Raw genomic sequence first — 16,382 nt, 5'->3', positions numbered from 1 at the left:
CTAGAACAATGGCCATTTTTGTTATAAGCATAGATATTCTGTTAGAAGTACTTCTGTTAACAAGCCTAAGCTGCCTAGCCTTAACCTTATTCTTACTCTGATGAGAGACTAACCATCTACCATCAGTATGGAAGTTTACTTGATGGTTTGTGACACTCAGATGAACACCAAAGCTTGATCTTATTAATTATATGACACACAAAGGATAGTCAGGCAGGGTTACAAGCCTATAATTTCATTAAAAGGTATTTATGACATTAACCATCATTATAAGAACCTACAGATGAAATTACACACTTGATAATTACCCTTAAGGTATCTCTTAATGTATTAGCTCCATATAATATATATGGTAATTTTTAAAAAGTCATTGCTGAATACCAAATAGATCATATTATCCCATAATACAGATGATAATTCAGAGAGTCACAGGTAGTGATTAAAATAACCAGATTACTCCATGTCATGGGCCAGATTTTATTCCCTTTCAGAGCATAAGAAACTGACATGTTTGTATCCCCATACATAACAGAAGGACACTGCATATGGGTAAGGCATCACCCACTGGGCCAGAATATAGCCCTTTCCTGGCAGAAAGTGGTTGTCTTAACAAAAAGCATCATGTGGAGCTCTGAACTGCTGTGGCTTTTAGATGAAAAATTTCAGAGAAAACACTGCTAAAAGGTTTGAAAATATGTGGGAGAACACTTGGCATAAATACTCTTTCGTATTTAACGTGGTAGGCTTTGCTGCAGTCAGCATGAAGGTAGTTTGAAAGGGGACACAAACTTTGTTATAAAGTAAATGGAATTATTTCTTAAAAGCACTGCTAGTTGAAGCACACCCCCTCCTACCAATTGCAAATCAATACTTTTGGCTCTTGAACATCAGAACTGTATAAGTCTTTGAAAGCATGATGTTTTCCAACATCAAATTAAAACCTGTAGAAAAAGGACAAATAACTCTCATAGGTCTAACAATCATGAGTCACACAACAAACACACCATGAAACCAGAGGCACTGTGACTTAGCACAAGAATTGCCAACCAGAAGGAATCCAAGCAGGAAAAGACAAGAGAGTAAATAGCAATAACACTGTGCAATAGAGGAAAAGCAACCACAGAAGTGGCCCTGTAAAATTCAGATTGGGAAGCCATATAAATCCTGTGTCACATCTCTAACACCGAACAGTAACCAGGAAGGGCTTCAGGGCAGTGACAAGATTGCTCATGACAAGTACTCTGGGAAGTAGGTGGGCTATAGCAACCTCCCAGTCTCACTTCCATCCCTTCACCTGGGGGTCTTGCAGCCAGTCTGCTGAGATGTCTGCAGGTAGGTGTCAAACAACCTGTCTGGACTTGCCTCAGAAAGCCACTAAGAGAGCACCATGCCCGTGCTGTGTTGGGCTGAGCACTGCACGCAGGCTTTGCAAGCTTTGTGGAGCAGCCTCTGACCCACAATCATGCCCAGTTTTGCTGCTCTTAAGAGAGAGTGAGTCTAATCTTAAAGGTGGCTTCAAGGTGCCCTTAAATATACCACAGTCATTCCTCAGACATCAAACATTACACTGATTCTTTGCAGTTCCTGAAAGTGTTACCCTTGAAGCCAGGATTGCAGTCATGTGCAGACAGGAGCCCTTGTGCTTCCCCCAAATACTTCTCTCCTGCCGCTCACCATCTCTTCCTTTACATTCCACAGCGTCAAGCACCTCTTTCCACTCTTACATATCTCACTGAAAAAGAGCTCCTCCCCAAACAAAAAAGACTCAAGGTGCTTCTTATGTTTCCATTCTACTTAGTTTAGGAAATATTTCAAATTTTTAGAATGACCAAAAAAACTTCTAAAACATCATACATTTGAGATAACTTCCAATATCCTTATTTGGTCAAAATTTTTATAAACCTCAGAATAAGAGGGGAGAAAAGAAAGGTCCAAATCTGCAAAAATATCTTTGTGGGCAGAATCTGATGAGGACACAAGAACCTAGAGAGTTTGACGAGAGAATTCTGTTGGTATCAGAATACATTATGCCCAAATAAACCTGTCATTTTTAATAGATTAATTTGCACCTGTCAGCACTGAAATGATATGAAGATATCGCAGATTTCTTTTGGCAGAAATGAAGGAACAGAATTTCTGTCTTGTTAAAATCAGAACAGATGACCTGTACAAAGGCTTTAGTCTCCTGTCTTTAGCTAGTGATGGCAGGAATGGATGGTAAGGCACCCAGAAGCATCCTTCATTGGAATAGTTAAACCATCAAACCCTTAACCATGCCTCCTTAGTCTTACTTTACTTTCTCTACATATTTGATTTCCAAGCATTTTTTAAGCATGTAGGCTAACACTTCAGGATGTTTCACTGTTTATTCTACTCATTTGTTTCCATGTATTTCAATCTCATGCTATTACTTAATAGCATCTTAGTAAGATCATGTTTTATTCAGCCTAACCTCATATTCTCTTATGAACTAGAAAGACGTGTAATCACCAACCTGAATATTGCTCCTAACCAATGCCACACTTGGATTTCTTTTCTATGCAGAAAGAAGGTAGAAATAGCTGTCTGTGTATCATTGTACTTACAGTTTACTTCAGCTCTGTCAAGCTTCTCAGGGCTTTTTCACACCTGTGTTACCTGTGGTGCTAAAAACAACCCATGTAGGGTTGACGGCTACAAAATCCTCTGCAAGTCATGGACTTGCAGAAATGTACATCCTCTTAGGAATACCCACTGTAAACATGTTTGATTTTCCTGATATCCTATTAACAACTTTTAAAGGTGGATGGCAGAAGTGTAAGAGAAAAAGTATATATGTTTTAATAAATGGGATTATACAAGCAGAATGAAAACAATCTAAAAATGGGAATCCTACAGTATTCACTGCAACAATATTGTCTAAACAGATGCTATGCCAAGAATCATCATTTGAATGCATTTTTTTAACCTGCCAGGAAAAGTGCTCTATATGCATCTCTAATCTTTTTACGTGACAGAGAAGTATGATAAAAAAACATACTCTCTGCATTACACAGCTGCTGCCATCATCATCCACCAAGCCCATGATCAAATACTAAGAGGGCATTTTATGAGAGTTACAAGACAAAACTACAAGTAACCCTAGACTGTGACAACAGAAAGAGATCAATTTGTAAAAACGGCACTTTAAAGCCTGGTCCAAAAGACACTATGCTGTGCCGTGTGCGGTGCAATCTGTGAGGCTGGGGAAATGAATCAACTTTCAGGACATGTCCAAATTAGAGTTACACAGATCCCATATAATTATCAAAGTATAAAACATCTAGTTCTAAAGAAACCCCACACTTTAGTCTATGTATTAGAACATCTACAGTAGGAGGGGGTCTTTTATGCTGAAGCCACTGAGAGGAAAAAGTTCAGCATTAAGCCATTAAGGATCAGTTGTCCCATTATCTCTAAGCCCAAATTCAAGTCACACAAGCACAAGAATCAGCCATCACTGATACATCCTCATCACAGTCACGACAGAGGTTTCCTCACAGAGAATGTCACTAGAAATGCAATTACTGCTAGGATCCCTGAACATAAAATCACTCTCTGAATCAGCACCTAAAGCTATTAAGAAGTCAAACAGCCACTGCAAACAGCTGTAACACAGAGCTGAGAAAGTCCCTTCGGAACTTCAGGATGAGCAAGAAATACCCTTTTATCTTTCACGACTGTCCCTTACTCTCACCCAGTACCAGAGTCACGTACAAAGACAAACCTGTGCTACATGGATCTTTGCTTAGGCATACAAAGCAGTAAAACCACCTGTAGCCTGGATCCCTTCTGCCTGTGCCATTATGTAACTGTGAAAATGTAAATTCTCATTTCAGAAGCTGACACAAATGCCCTTGCCAGGACTTCAAATAGTGTTAAAGGACTTTTATCCTTGCCTACCCAATTACAGACCTGCCCTGCCCATGTGTTTATATGTTTCACACAAGGCTTAAAACAGCACCAATAGCAATGCTGATGCTGAGGGGGAGAATAGGCTTGTAATATAAGGGAGGCGGGCACGAAAGATATAAATGGCTACTAAGAGCTTAAAACCAGTAAGAATTCCCTGTTTGTCACTTTTGAGCTTTGGTAGTTTTCTATGTAACAACTAGGGGGAAAAACATCAGCAGTTTTACTAGGTGAGGTGAATCCTGCTCTGTACCCATCTGTTTACTCTCAGAGCTGGCTAGAAATAACAGACAACAAAAACTATCCTGATGAATATGCTAAAAGTTAGCCATTAAGAGCTATAGAAGAAGAAAGTCTCTCCCAGTTTTATTATGGAGTGTTTGTGGAATCTCTGGGACTACAGATAGGCAGATTTGGTATGGTCAGGTAAGCTCATGCTCTTTTCACAAGAAAAATGACAGGCCTGGAAATGAGATTACACGTGTTGGCAACAAACTGAAGTGGGACAGGAAACTTTGTGTCAAAAAATCCACGGGAGGAGAGAAGACAATGAGATGAGACAGCTTTCTGATCTTCCAAGTGCTGAAATGCAGTAGAAAGTATCAAATTAGGTTCATAAAATTTTAGGATTACCCATGCTGCAGATATATACAGAGAAGCATCATCAAAAGTGGCCTGGTGGTGGAAATAAAATTTGTGGAAATAAAGGGTGTGTTGTTTTTTTGTTTATGTTTTTGTTTTTTTTTTAAAAAAGCAAAATGAAGCTTTTCTGGAAAGTTATGGGTTTCTCTCCTGAGATCTCCAGCCTTTAAGACATGGTCATAACTTCCTGTTTTCTTACTTTACTGCCAGTGTTACTTTCTGCTGCTGTCATTTGTCTCCCAGTTCCTGAGGGCAGTTTTTGAGCACAGTCTCCATTTGTAGAGCCAAGAGTGTAAGAGCTGCAAGCACAGACTGTTTCAGACACTGTTATTTGATTCCCTTTGCTTTCCTGGACTTCAGAGACCCACCTTCCTGCTGAGGATTCATTTCAAAGGTGGCAGCTGCTGTTCAGGGAACGACCAACTCTGAATTGCACGAGCCTTGACTGAAACCTCTTTCCATTAGGTGCCTGTACCTCATTTCCAGAAAAAAAGGTATTCATTACTCAGGACAAAATTTAAGCAGGTATGTAAGTCATTAAATGCAAAGTCCCTTTGGGATAATTACCAGAGATGAACTGAAGTGTGCCGAATCACTAAGTGAAGTATATATGTATGCCTTTGCACAATGCAATGCATAATTTTGCAAGACAATTCAAATTAAAAGCATAAGTATAAAGACTTTCACCTGCCCCAAGAACTTCAGCAATACCAGCAGACAGCAGAGGCACTATAAACACTTTTTTTCAGTGTGACTTTTTGCTGTTTTCTATAATAAATATTATTACCTCCTTAAATAGAGGGAATGTTGATCTTATCCCATCCAGAAATTAAGCGCAGCCTGCCTTTCTTCGATAATATCTTCCACCCACCAAAGCCAGCACACATGGTAGATTCATCAAACAGGTATGTGAAGGAAGAAAATTTCAAGTCCAGCTCACATCTCATGGGCATTAATCTCCAGCCTTGGAGACTGCCCTCTTTTCATCCTAATAACCTGAGGCTAGCTTAATAACAGGAATCACTACAGAAAGCCTCAAATGACCATCTTTTCCCCCACTTACCCCATGGAAAAAGTGTAATTTTACCTGGGGCTAAATATGCTTTCAAGGAAAACGAGGTGCCCTTTGTTGTCAGGAGCAACCAGAATCATCTAAGTAGCTGTTACTCCAGAGATAGCTGTGGGAGGGAAAAACTGACACTGCTCTGAAATACACTGACTCAGCTGCAGGGGTGTGATTTGTTATGTAGGTCTGCTTGGGAGCTGGGACTGGAGGTCATCCTCACAGCCAAGGGAAAGCGAAGGTTGCTATTTCAGTCCAGAGCTGCCAGACTGAGCTGGGGACTCGCACCGTATGCTATGCACACCTCTACCCCTTTAGCTGCCAAGGACTTCTAAAAATGTCCGCAGCTCTGCCAAACCTGGTAAGCCTGGCAAGGGAGGCCCGTTCCTGCATCCTGGGCTGTGGTACAACTGCAAATATTTAGGAGTTCAATTACCATTTTTATGGGGTAAGTTAATGCCTCTCTCTTTGGTAAAGTGAAAAAGGTAGACATTGAAAGCTTATGTTATAGTAACACATTTCTTCCCATCCTCTGTTACCTTGACTAAGCTCATGCTTGTGCGCTCTCTCCCCCGCCCTGCTCCCCCCTACAGTTTACATAATTCTTAAGCAAGGTGCTATTCATGTGTAACAAGCCATATCTTGGGGTAAAAATGCTTTCATCTCAAGGTGGCTGTTTTTAGACAAAGCCTTAGGATATAAAGCTGATATAACCAGCTGGATTTTCCTACAGCCATTTTGGACCTGCCCATCTGACCAGGACCAGACAACTCAAACTTTGCTGGACCTGCAATCCTTTCCCGCACCCCTCCCTTCTTCCTGGGCTGAACTTTGCTCCTGACTTCTCTCCCTCCACCCCCGGAGCAGCACAGGGGAATGGGGGTTATGGTCAATTCATCACACATTGTTTCTGCCACTCCTTCCTCCTCACGCTCTTCCCCTGCTCCAGCATGCGGTGAACTTCTCCAATGTGAGTCCTTCCCACGGGCTGCAGTTCTTCATTAACTGCTCCAGCGTGGGTCCCTTCCGCGGGGCGCAGTCCCTCAGGAACAGCCTGCTCCAGCCTGGGTCCCACACGGGGTCACAAGTCCTGCCAGCAAGCTCGTTTCAGCATGGGCTCTTCTCTCCATGGGTCCACAGGTCCTGCCAGCAAACCTGCTCCAGCCTGGGCTTCCCTTGGGTCACAGCCTCCTTCAGGCATCCCCCTGCTCCTGTGTGGGCTCCTCCCCAGGCTGCAGGTGGGGATCTGCTCCACCGCGGACCTCCCTGGGCTGCAGGGGCACAGCCAGCCTCACCGTGGGCTTCACCAGGGGCTGCCGGAGAATCTCTGCTCCGGCACCTGGGGCACCTCCTGACCCTCCTTCTGCACTGACCTGGGGGCTGCAGAGTTATTGCTCTCACATAGTCTCACTCCTCTCTTCTGCTGGCGCAGGTGTGTGGGTTTTTTTCTTTTCCCCTTCTTAATATGCTATCACAGTGATGCTACCACCGTTGCTGATGGGCTTGGCCTTGTCCAGCAGCGAGGTCTGTCTTGGAGCTGGCTGGCTTTGGCTCCACTGGACGTGGGAGAAACTTCTGGCATCTTCTCACAACCCTGTAACCACCCTCCGCCAGCAAAACCTTGCCAAGCAAGCCCACTAGCACTGCAGACAGGCTAGTCTTACATCTCTCCCCGTGGGGCACCCAGGAGTACAAATCCTGTCTGCTCATACACGGGAGTGTGATCAAACACTGGCTAACTTGGCTGAAGCACAAAATGGAGATGAGCTGGCTTCATGCCAACCACTGGAGGACACACACTACCTGTGGCAGTATAAACACGCCAGTTACCCATCAAAAGAACAAGTCTAGAAAAGTAAGTCTACACCAGATCTTTGCTCTGCATCATGTGGCTGTTGGAATGTATTTGTTTCAGTTGTAGGACTCTTAAAGCCTGATTTACTGCATTGCTGAGCTATGGCCCAAGACACAAAATAAAAAGACGCTAAAGCATAACAGGTCGAAACAAAGTCAGAAAGCAAAAGGGAAGGGAAAGAGGCTCTGATGCTAAAGTTTAGATGACAATCACAGGAAAAATGCAGGCTACTGCACAATGACAGGTGATTCATAAAGGGATAAAGTAGAAAGAAATGAGAGGACAAGACTTTCTTGACTGGACTGAGCAGACATTTTGATGGGCCCAGACCATTTCAACCCTAAACTAAAATCTCAGGAGACTCTTCTCACCCCTGCAACGCACAGATAAATGGGTCACCACTGAACTGACTAGTTCATGATTCTGAAGTTGTGTGGTCCTTAAAATGAAGCTAGCTATCCTGGGTGGGTGTTGAAGTTCCACGGGCATCACCAGAAGGGGAGCTTGTTCCACTGTCATCATCAAACACATCCTTTGCCTGAACTGCAGAAAGTACTAGTTGTCTCCCTGGTTCCCTCAAACTACGCAGATATCTAGATTAGGTGGTGCTGAACATAAAGAGTCTGTGAATCACTTCATGTTCTTCTGATAAAGATGTTACATAAATATATTAAGTAGCATAAGCAATGAGATGCAAAACAGGTATTTCTAACTTCCCATACTGCATGTGCCTCCAAGTTCTGGTCCTACCTACACTCACATCTGTGCAGCTGCTACATGGGCTGCTGAGGACAGGAGAAAACCCACTTCCATTCCTATGCATGCATGACATTCCCGAGGGAGGGAGCTGTGGAGTCGTATCTAATCTCTATTTTGCAATTAACTCAAGACTATTGCCACAGTGCTCCCTTAGGACAGCTGGGTGCAAGGTGCTCTCCTATGCCAGCTTTAGTGCCTTCAGTGGGCAAACTGGCTTATGTTGGCTGTGTCACCACTTCACTTGGGCCAGGTGTCACAGCCTCCTGGGCTGTGTGGACACAGGCAGTACCTTCTCCCTATTCCCAAAGTACTTAAAAGAACAGGGATGTTCTCCTATAAACCCTGAAGAAAATCACAGCTCAGTTTACTGCAGCCCAAAGAGGCAAGAGAAACTGTAGCTTGCAGCTGCGCTTACAGTAAACATCACCAGTAAGGACACAGTAACCTGGATACAACTTTACAGCTCCTCCCATACCCTCACTAGGCCAACACGGATGCAATGTACAAATATATGTTGCAGCAGAGATGCACCAAGAGAGTTTCTGACCCTCCAATTACCGGACCAAGAGCTGTAATAGGAAAAACTTTAATAAGTCAGGGACTCGTGGGTAAAGGGTCACCCCCAACACTTTGATAAAGTACTTAGCATCTGATGCCTCCCTGCTAGCTCTGCAGTATCTGCTTCTCACAAGGGCTTCTGAAGGTGAGCACACAAACCAGTCAGGTGTTTTCAAGACTGTCCTTTGGGTGCATTGCCCCAAGTAGGAAGAGAAAAAAGCAAGGCAAAAATCTACTGACTGTCCCTGCGCAAGAAAAAGACTGACTGTTCAGACACAGATTTCAGTTCCACTGCAAGGATGCCCTTCCCCAGATGTATCACAGGGCCTGGCAGGCAGAATTTAAGGCTTGCTGTGTGCACTAACGCTAACACAGCTCACCTTTGTCCAGGAAGCATAGAAGTTACTTAGCACTGCTTTGGCTGCAACTGCTGCTACGTGTTGTCAACACCTTTTACAGAAAAAGAAGCCTTTAAATAAGAGCTAATTGCCTAAATAACAAACTTATTACTGCAAAACTCTCATTGCTGAGCAATAAACACTCATTGCAAAGTAACTACAGCTAAGAGGTTGGCAGGAACACAGTCCTTACCACGAAGACTGAATTACTGTTTCAAAAGCGAATCCTAGTAATCTGTGCTACACATGCCAGCAGGAAGAACACACCTATCCTCTGAGTTGGGGAGTACTGAGAGACTTCAGGTTTCAGCTCCCAGTGGATCACACGCTCCTAGAAAGTGTTTGATGCTTTTCAAAGTGGCAGCCAAAGAGAAAGGTAGCGCATTAACGATTTGAAAGAGCTTTTTGAATGCTATTCTTCTCTCTTAGATTAATTGCAACAGTTAGACTAGCTCCAGCTTCCTCCTCTGAAGGGGCAGGCAGGCTAAATGTGTCCTATAAAGGAGCTCCCAGTGCAACTTTAACAGTGGAGCTGTGACCAGTGCCTTCTTAATACTCTGTAGTTACAAACTGCCCAAGAGGGAGATAATTTGGCTTTCTTGAAACGAAGCCTGCAGAGAAGCCTGCGCTGAGAAGGCCGGCAGCATACTAAACAACGGGCTACCTCTCCCCCACCCCAGCCACTGACCTCTTGCCAACACAATTACAATTGGGAGAGTATATTGTGTAGTGCATTCACTCTCTCCAAGAAAGTGTATTTAAAATGGATTACTTCTGCTCCTTAGGCAGGCGATCAATAGAGATGTGGACTGCAATAAGTACAGAGATGTCTGTGGGCTGCAGCACTTATCCTCTGTGTCTCTTCAGAAATTAATTAAAAATCAATGAAGTGTGCAGCCTATTAATAAGGAACCTCCAGATTAACAGATACAAGCACAGTCTCCCCTCCGGTTCAGAACAAACGCAGCCACAGCACAAACACATTAGAAATTCTCCAGCACTTCAAACAATACTATAAGAACTGTGACCTTTCATGGCTATGCCCTGCATCTGACTGAACTGCAATATTCTCAACTTTATGCACCCTTAATAAATTGTATGCTATTTGTTTCAAGCCAGTTAAACAGGAGGACTTGGGGTAAGCATTTAGATGCTTCAGAGTTACTGCGCTGGCTTTCTAGAAAATCATCTTATGACAATGCAAAATCACCAGCATGAAGATTGGATCCAGCAAGCATCGGAAAGAGGGTAAATGCACTTTGTGGAGGTCACTCTCGAGGTTTAGCAATAACTGACAAATTCAGTTATCTGACAACTTCTCCAACAACCTGAAAGTTCCACCTTGCAACCTGATGAATGCTAACTTACTGTGAAAGATTGCCTGGGTTTAGAAACAGCTGGGCAGGGGCTGCAGAAAGCCATTTTTGTTGCTGGTTTCTGTCAGTTAGGACCCCCATCCCTACTACTCTGCCACAGCCCAGTAGTGTTAGCACACAATGCACAAAATCTAGAGCAGCTTACAATACACCTAGAGCTGCCCGCTCAGGTCAAGGCCCCTGCTGAGCAAAGAACAGCACAGAGTTTTCCCCTACCTCCAGGAGATTCTAATAAAATAAAACCCATTCTACGTTAATAAACATAGTAATATAATAAATAAATACAACATTTAAGAAACAAAGCTGGTTTTTGGAAGGAGAAAGATTAAATGACTTGCCCAAGATCATTGATGGCGGGGCAGAGGCAGGGACTGCTGCTAGGTCTCAGGAATCCCCAGTCCAATACACCACCTACCTTCCCTTAGTTACAAACCCACCTTTTCCAGACAGCTTTCTTGGAAAATGAGTACTGACTCAATAGCAGATAATAATTTTCCACTGGAAGTGCACATGTCACGCACTGGATGCAAGGTTTTCCAGTGTTTCCTTATGTTGCATGTTACGGTAATAAAATGTGACAAAACAGGCCTTTCCTGTACTCTGTGTACTCGGCTGGTTCAGATGAGACAATGTTTTTGGACAGCTGAACTTACTCTCTCCTTCTCTTGGGCAGTGCCGATGAGCATATGGGGAACACTGTGGTGGCTGCTATCTTGTGTGCTTAGATGAAAATCCTACCAGAAGAGCACACAGCAGCTCCCTGCTTTGCAAAAGGCAAATATGTACATAATTTGACTGATTGCCCTGAAATACTTGAGAGGCAAAGTTTTTGACCTCAAGACACATATCTCATCGAGCACTTTTGGTCCAATTAAAAGCTTTTAGCATTATCCTGTGTTCTCATTCAAATAAACGTGGATGATATATTTTTTTCCCCTCAACAGACAGCATGATCGGGGCTGAATTTCTGAGGTAGGTGCCTTTACTTGAAAAATGCCCCTGAAGCGCACACAGCTTCAGGGCTCTGTATGACCACTTTTAAAATCATCATTTCAGTCTAAATAGGAGTACAACAGAACAATGGAAGCACTGCCTCTCCTAGAAACCACCGCTTTCACAAGCTATTCCACTGTAAGGGCCACCAGGCTCTGCAGGAGAAAACTGGAACAAGGGCATATTTACCCACTCCTGCTACTGTTTTCTTCTCTCATGAGAAGAGCAAGCAATCGGTCTGTGATGGCTTCTGCTTAGGACGGCAATATTGTTCTACGAAAGAAAATATTCTGAATTTATTCTAAATGCTTTTGATACTCTGATTCAAAAGAGTTCTTGAATAAATTAAAGCTTTGAACTTCCAAACTCTGTTGCCACTAGGTTTCTGAGCACTTCTTAAAAACCCACATCACAGGTAACCATAGTTACCTATTTCATTCTTATTTTTTTTCTGTTCTAATTGAGGAGCTCATGACAGCTGACAGAACAGGAGAGGCCAGCCACATAAACAGAGCGTGCTAGCTGATAATGGCTGGAGAAACCTGCTAAATAATCCATTAACCTTATTCAATAAATCCAGATGAATGCTAGAGCGGGGTGGGTGGAAAACAGAAATGTGGTTTCAAGAGACACATATTTCCCCCCAGATAAAGCGTCACATTATTATTAATGGTTCAGAGCATTGCTGCGTTGACAGTGAGAGCCCACAGAGTGTGAGTCAAACTGCCACCATGCCCCGCTAGTTACGTGCATCCAGACTGAATAGCCTTTAGTGTGTGTGTGGGGGGGTTAATCATTAAATACAGCCTGTCACTTCTTCCTTTTCACTTCATGATGCTAAGGAGGATGTTTATAACACAGATAATTTATCCAGGAATATATGAAAGGTCCATATGCTCCTTGAGCATATGGAAAAAACAGCAAAGGAAGGGACAGCTGAGCAATGCCCACTGCACTGGGGTGCACGAACTGTCCCCTCCCCTGCTCCACTGTACCTCAGCTCAGCCCTATCAAGACAGGAACACCGACACCACGGAGATGTGCTGATAATGCATCCAAGGTGAGTTTAGACAATCCCTCACATTACTTTGTTACAGGTTACTCACACAAAATAAAGTATAATTCTACCCTTTAAGTATACGAACTCATATAATTATGGTGCGCTGACTGCAGTAATACTTTACGCTATACACCAGTTTGCTCGTCATGCAAAATGACTACAGTTTTACCAAGGGACCACAGTCCTACATAGAGGAGAAACTACTTCTAAAGTTGTAAATACCTAAAAAGAAGCCTTCATTATGTCCTCAAAACAAAGGTGATTCTTCTTTTTGTCTAGATCCCAGAAATATCTGAGTGTGGTTTGGCTCAAATTTTGAAAAGCCGTTAAGGTGAATCCCAGCACCGGAGGTTTCAGTTCCCGAATCTGTGAAACTTCTCAGTGAGTGAGAACTGGCTGTTTTAATTGATCTCTGTACACTTCCCAGCTACAGAAAATACCTCAGTTACAGCTACATTTTTGTCAAGCTGTCTCTGGAGCCATGGATGCCATGATTTATTTGGAAAGAAAGAAAAAGACTCATGACTTTGACATCTCAAGATTGGAGCATGTGGGTGGGTGAATACATTGGAAATTTTGAGAGCTGCTGAGCTGAAACAGGTAACCTGAGTAGAACAAAGAGGAATTAGGGCAGGTGTATTTCCACTGATAGTAACATTTCAAGTGTCTTAAGACTCAATTCCTGATTCACTGAACTTAAAGGGAGTTTTTCCATTAATTACAACTAAGACAGGTTCAAGCCTTGGGCTAACGCTGCTACCACTGCACAGCACCCAGCTGGAACACGCAATGCAGGTTGAAATGTTTTTTAAATATTGGCAAAGAGTAATACACCAGGGAAGCAGAGGAAACCAAACACCCTTGGGCTCCCTCTAAAATCCCAAGTCTTTGAGTAGACTCACATTTGATCTTTCTCCCCAGCTATGAAACAATGCCTTTTTGCCTCTCACTCTAAACTACAGCCAAGAATTTTTCTATAATTTACCATAATAACCTGCCAGCCCTGGCTAGGGAATATGCATTGGGCACTGCCCGGAGTAGCTGAAGGCCTTTTAACAGGAACCAACTTCTTCTGCTAACCTGTGACCAAGACCACCTGCGGACTGGCCGCTAACATCCTGCCTAAGAAGCTGTCCCCATTCCTCCTGAGGTTCTGCAGCAGCATTTCCATGCTCAGACTACTGCTCTAGCACTGCCTATTTGCTATATAGCCACAACTGGTTTTGCCAAATTGCCATAAAGAGACATGAACCTTCTTCTTCTTAGTATGGAAATTAGAAGATTCATAAAAGAAAGGATCCGCTAACAGTAAAATCACTGCAGTGAGCAGAAAATTACCCTGTTGATTTTGGCTTATTTGGATCAGATCCAAACACGTGACAGATCTCTGAGCACAGCTTCCATATGTCTCTTGGCTGGAATTTTTCAGCCATACCTCCATCTCTTGACTGCTTCATTCACAGTTACCTCCCTCTCTCCTTTAAACTGTCTAGATAGTTCAAAGGCTCAGCTGTAGACACTCACCATTTCCCTAAGGACCCAATCATGATAGTTTTTTTTTCTCCTCTTTAATTAAAACTAACTGGCATCAGGCTTAAAATGTTTCTGTATCTTGACTGAAACACATTGATTAAAACACAGACACAGCACAACATTGCCCCCAAACAGAAATACCTTTTAAAAGGTCTTTACAGTAGGGTTCATTAGAACCGTGGCAAGGAGAATCAAGCTGTCACTGAGGAAGGCATAAAAAAATCAGGTCAATAAATGCTGCACAGTTGCCAGGTGGTATAGACTGTAATGGAAATAACTTATTTTCTAGAGGCACCAAGACGGATGAAGATGCTTGGGATGACATACAGACATCTATCAACTGGCTTCATGCCCTTGAGATTATTACTGGAACATAACACACCCATATATAACTCTGGCTCTGCCTCTCCAAAAAACTTGCACAACTTCTCCAAATCCCACCACTGCAAAAATTACTTTTAGCTTATCAGCACACACAGCACAGGTCATATGTTTACCTCCAATCCCAGATTCTAGAGATAGTAGAATTAATTTGTAAGTTTCTAGTGAAACACATAACAAATGAATGGTACTAACAGCTTCTCAGAATCTACACTGCATTTGCTAAGAGTCATGCCAGTGGGTTGGGACAGGATGCAAAGGCTGCAATTCTTTTATATCACAAAAGCTCAGAAGTGACTATTCTGTTTTCATTTGAATTGATATTTACTTGTTTGGGGTATTTTGGATGTTTTTGCCCCCACTTCATGTACTACTAGTGTGACTCCCTAAGAAATCAGGCTGCTGAAATCATGACACACGCATACCTATCTTTTTATCTGTCCCTCTCTAATAATTTTTGATGCTTTTGACTGTTTTCAGCCTGATTTGGCTTGTTTTTGAGACACTTGTCTCAAAAGTTTTGCATTCTTATGAGCGTCCTGAAAGCAGACAGGCAAGGAGAGGAGAAAGACTGTAATAGTTTTCCTGCTACTGTGATTGCAGTCTTTCTTGGGCACTAGAGACTCCATGTAAGAGAAAGACATTATTGAGGATACTTTAACTAGCACTAGGAACATATTAAATTCCAGATAACCTAATCACGAGACATAAATCATAGGCAACCAGCTCTCAGCAGCTCTACTGCTCATAAAACTGCTTTTCTAAAGAGCTCCAGGGGGCCTCATTGATCACAAATTCCATGAAGTTCCACTGGAGGAAAAAAAGGCAGCCCCATTTACATACACTTATCGAGACTAAAACTAGGGCCCGGTGCACCTACTCTGGGGAGCTGCAGACCAGCACACAACTACCCCACAGGATGCTGAACCTCCTTTCCCATGCATTGCTAAATGACACTACAGGGCAGCTACAGAGTCAATGGTGATGGGGTCAGAGAGAGTCCTTCAGGAAAAACATGGAAACTTTGGTGACATAGCCTCACCCAACTTAGCCCACAAGGGGCTGAAGACTACCTGGCCACAAACGTACGATAGCTGTGGTCCCCTGTGGAGTGGTACACCCACCATAGGTGTTCAGGAATGGGAAGCACACAACCAAGCAGTTTCCCCTCACTAACTCTGAGGCTGGAAGTATAGGGTGGGACGTGGAGCTTAGGAATGCCTAAGCTGGCTACGTGTTGTAAAGGCCAAGGCTGGACACAGTGCTGCGGTTTTAGCCTCACACTGCATGTAGGTATGGAGGTAGCCCAGGTCATCTCAGCCTGGAAATACCATGGCAGCAAGCCAGGACACTACATCTGGACCAAGCTGGTAAGTCCTGTATGGCATCCTATTGCACTGCACAGTCCCGCTTGCAGGTCACAGGTTCCCACTGACCTGTGCATTTCTGCATCGTCTTCCAGTCTGCAGGGGGGCTATGACCTGTAGACTTACCTTGCAGCAATGATGACATCCCCAGACCACAGAAAGGCTTCATGAAGCTTAACACAGATGAATTTACTCTTCTCCAACGACCTTGAAGCCTCCTCCAAAACCAGCTGAAAGCTCCCTCTGAAACTTAGAGGGCTTTAGATCAGCTAATTTTGGGGGAATCGGGTAGCCTTCCAGCACTGCGCCCTCTCTAAAAGTCCTGCTGTGTCATGCCGATGCTGCAGGTGCACTGGTATCCTGCTCTAACAAAGAGGCAATCCTACTACAAATAAATCCAGGAAAAGACATGGGTTCATTTTACTTTGCTGCTCTTACCACCGGGATACTGGGCAATCTGGGTGGCA

General features: G+C 43.3%; 1 protein-coding gene across 3 annotated transcripts in view; it reads right to left on the bottom strand.

Annotated features, from left to right (window-relative positions):
- Nucleotides 1–16,382, bottom strand: part of ERBB4 (erb-b2 receptor tyrosine kinase 4) — a 638,473-nt gene that overhangs the window by 40,050 nt on the left and 582,041 nt on the right. The gene's annotated exons all lie outside the window — the stretch shown is intronic.

This window comes from Falco biarmicus, chromosome 8 (genome assembly GCF_023638135.1).
Source record: "Falco biarmicus isolate bFalBia1 chromosome 8, bFalBia1.pri, whole genome shotgun sequence".
In the NCBI taxonomy this organism is placed as follows: domain Eukaryota; kingdom Metazoa; phylum Chordata; class Aves; order Falconiformes; family Falconidae; genus Falco; species Falco biarmicus.
Note: the sequence above shows the minus strand (reverse complement) of the source record. Positions and strands in the feature narration are given on the sequence as shown.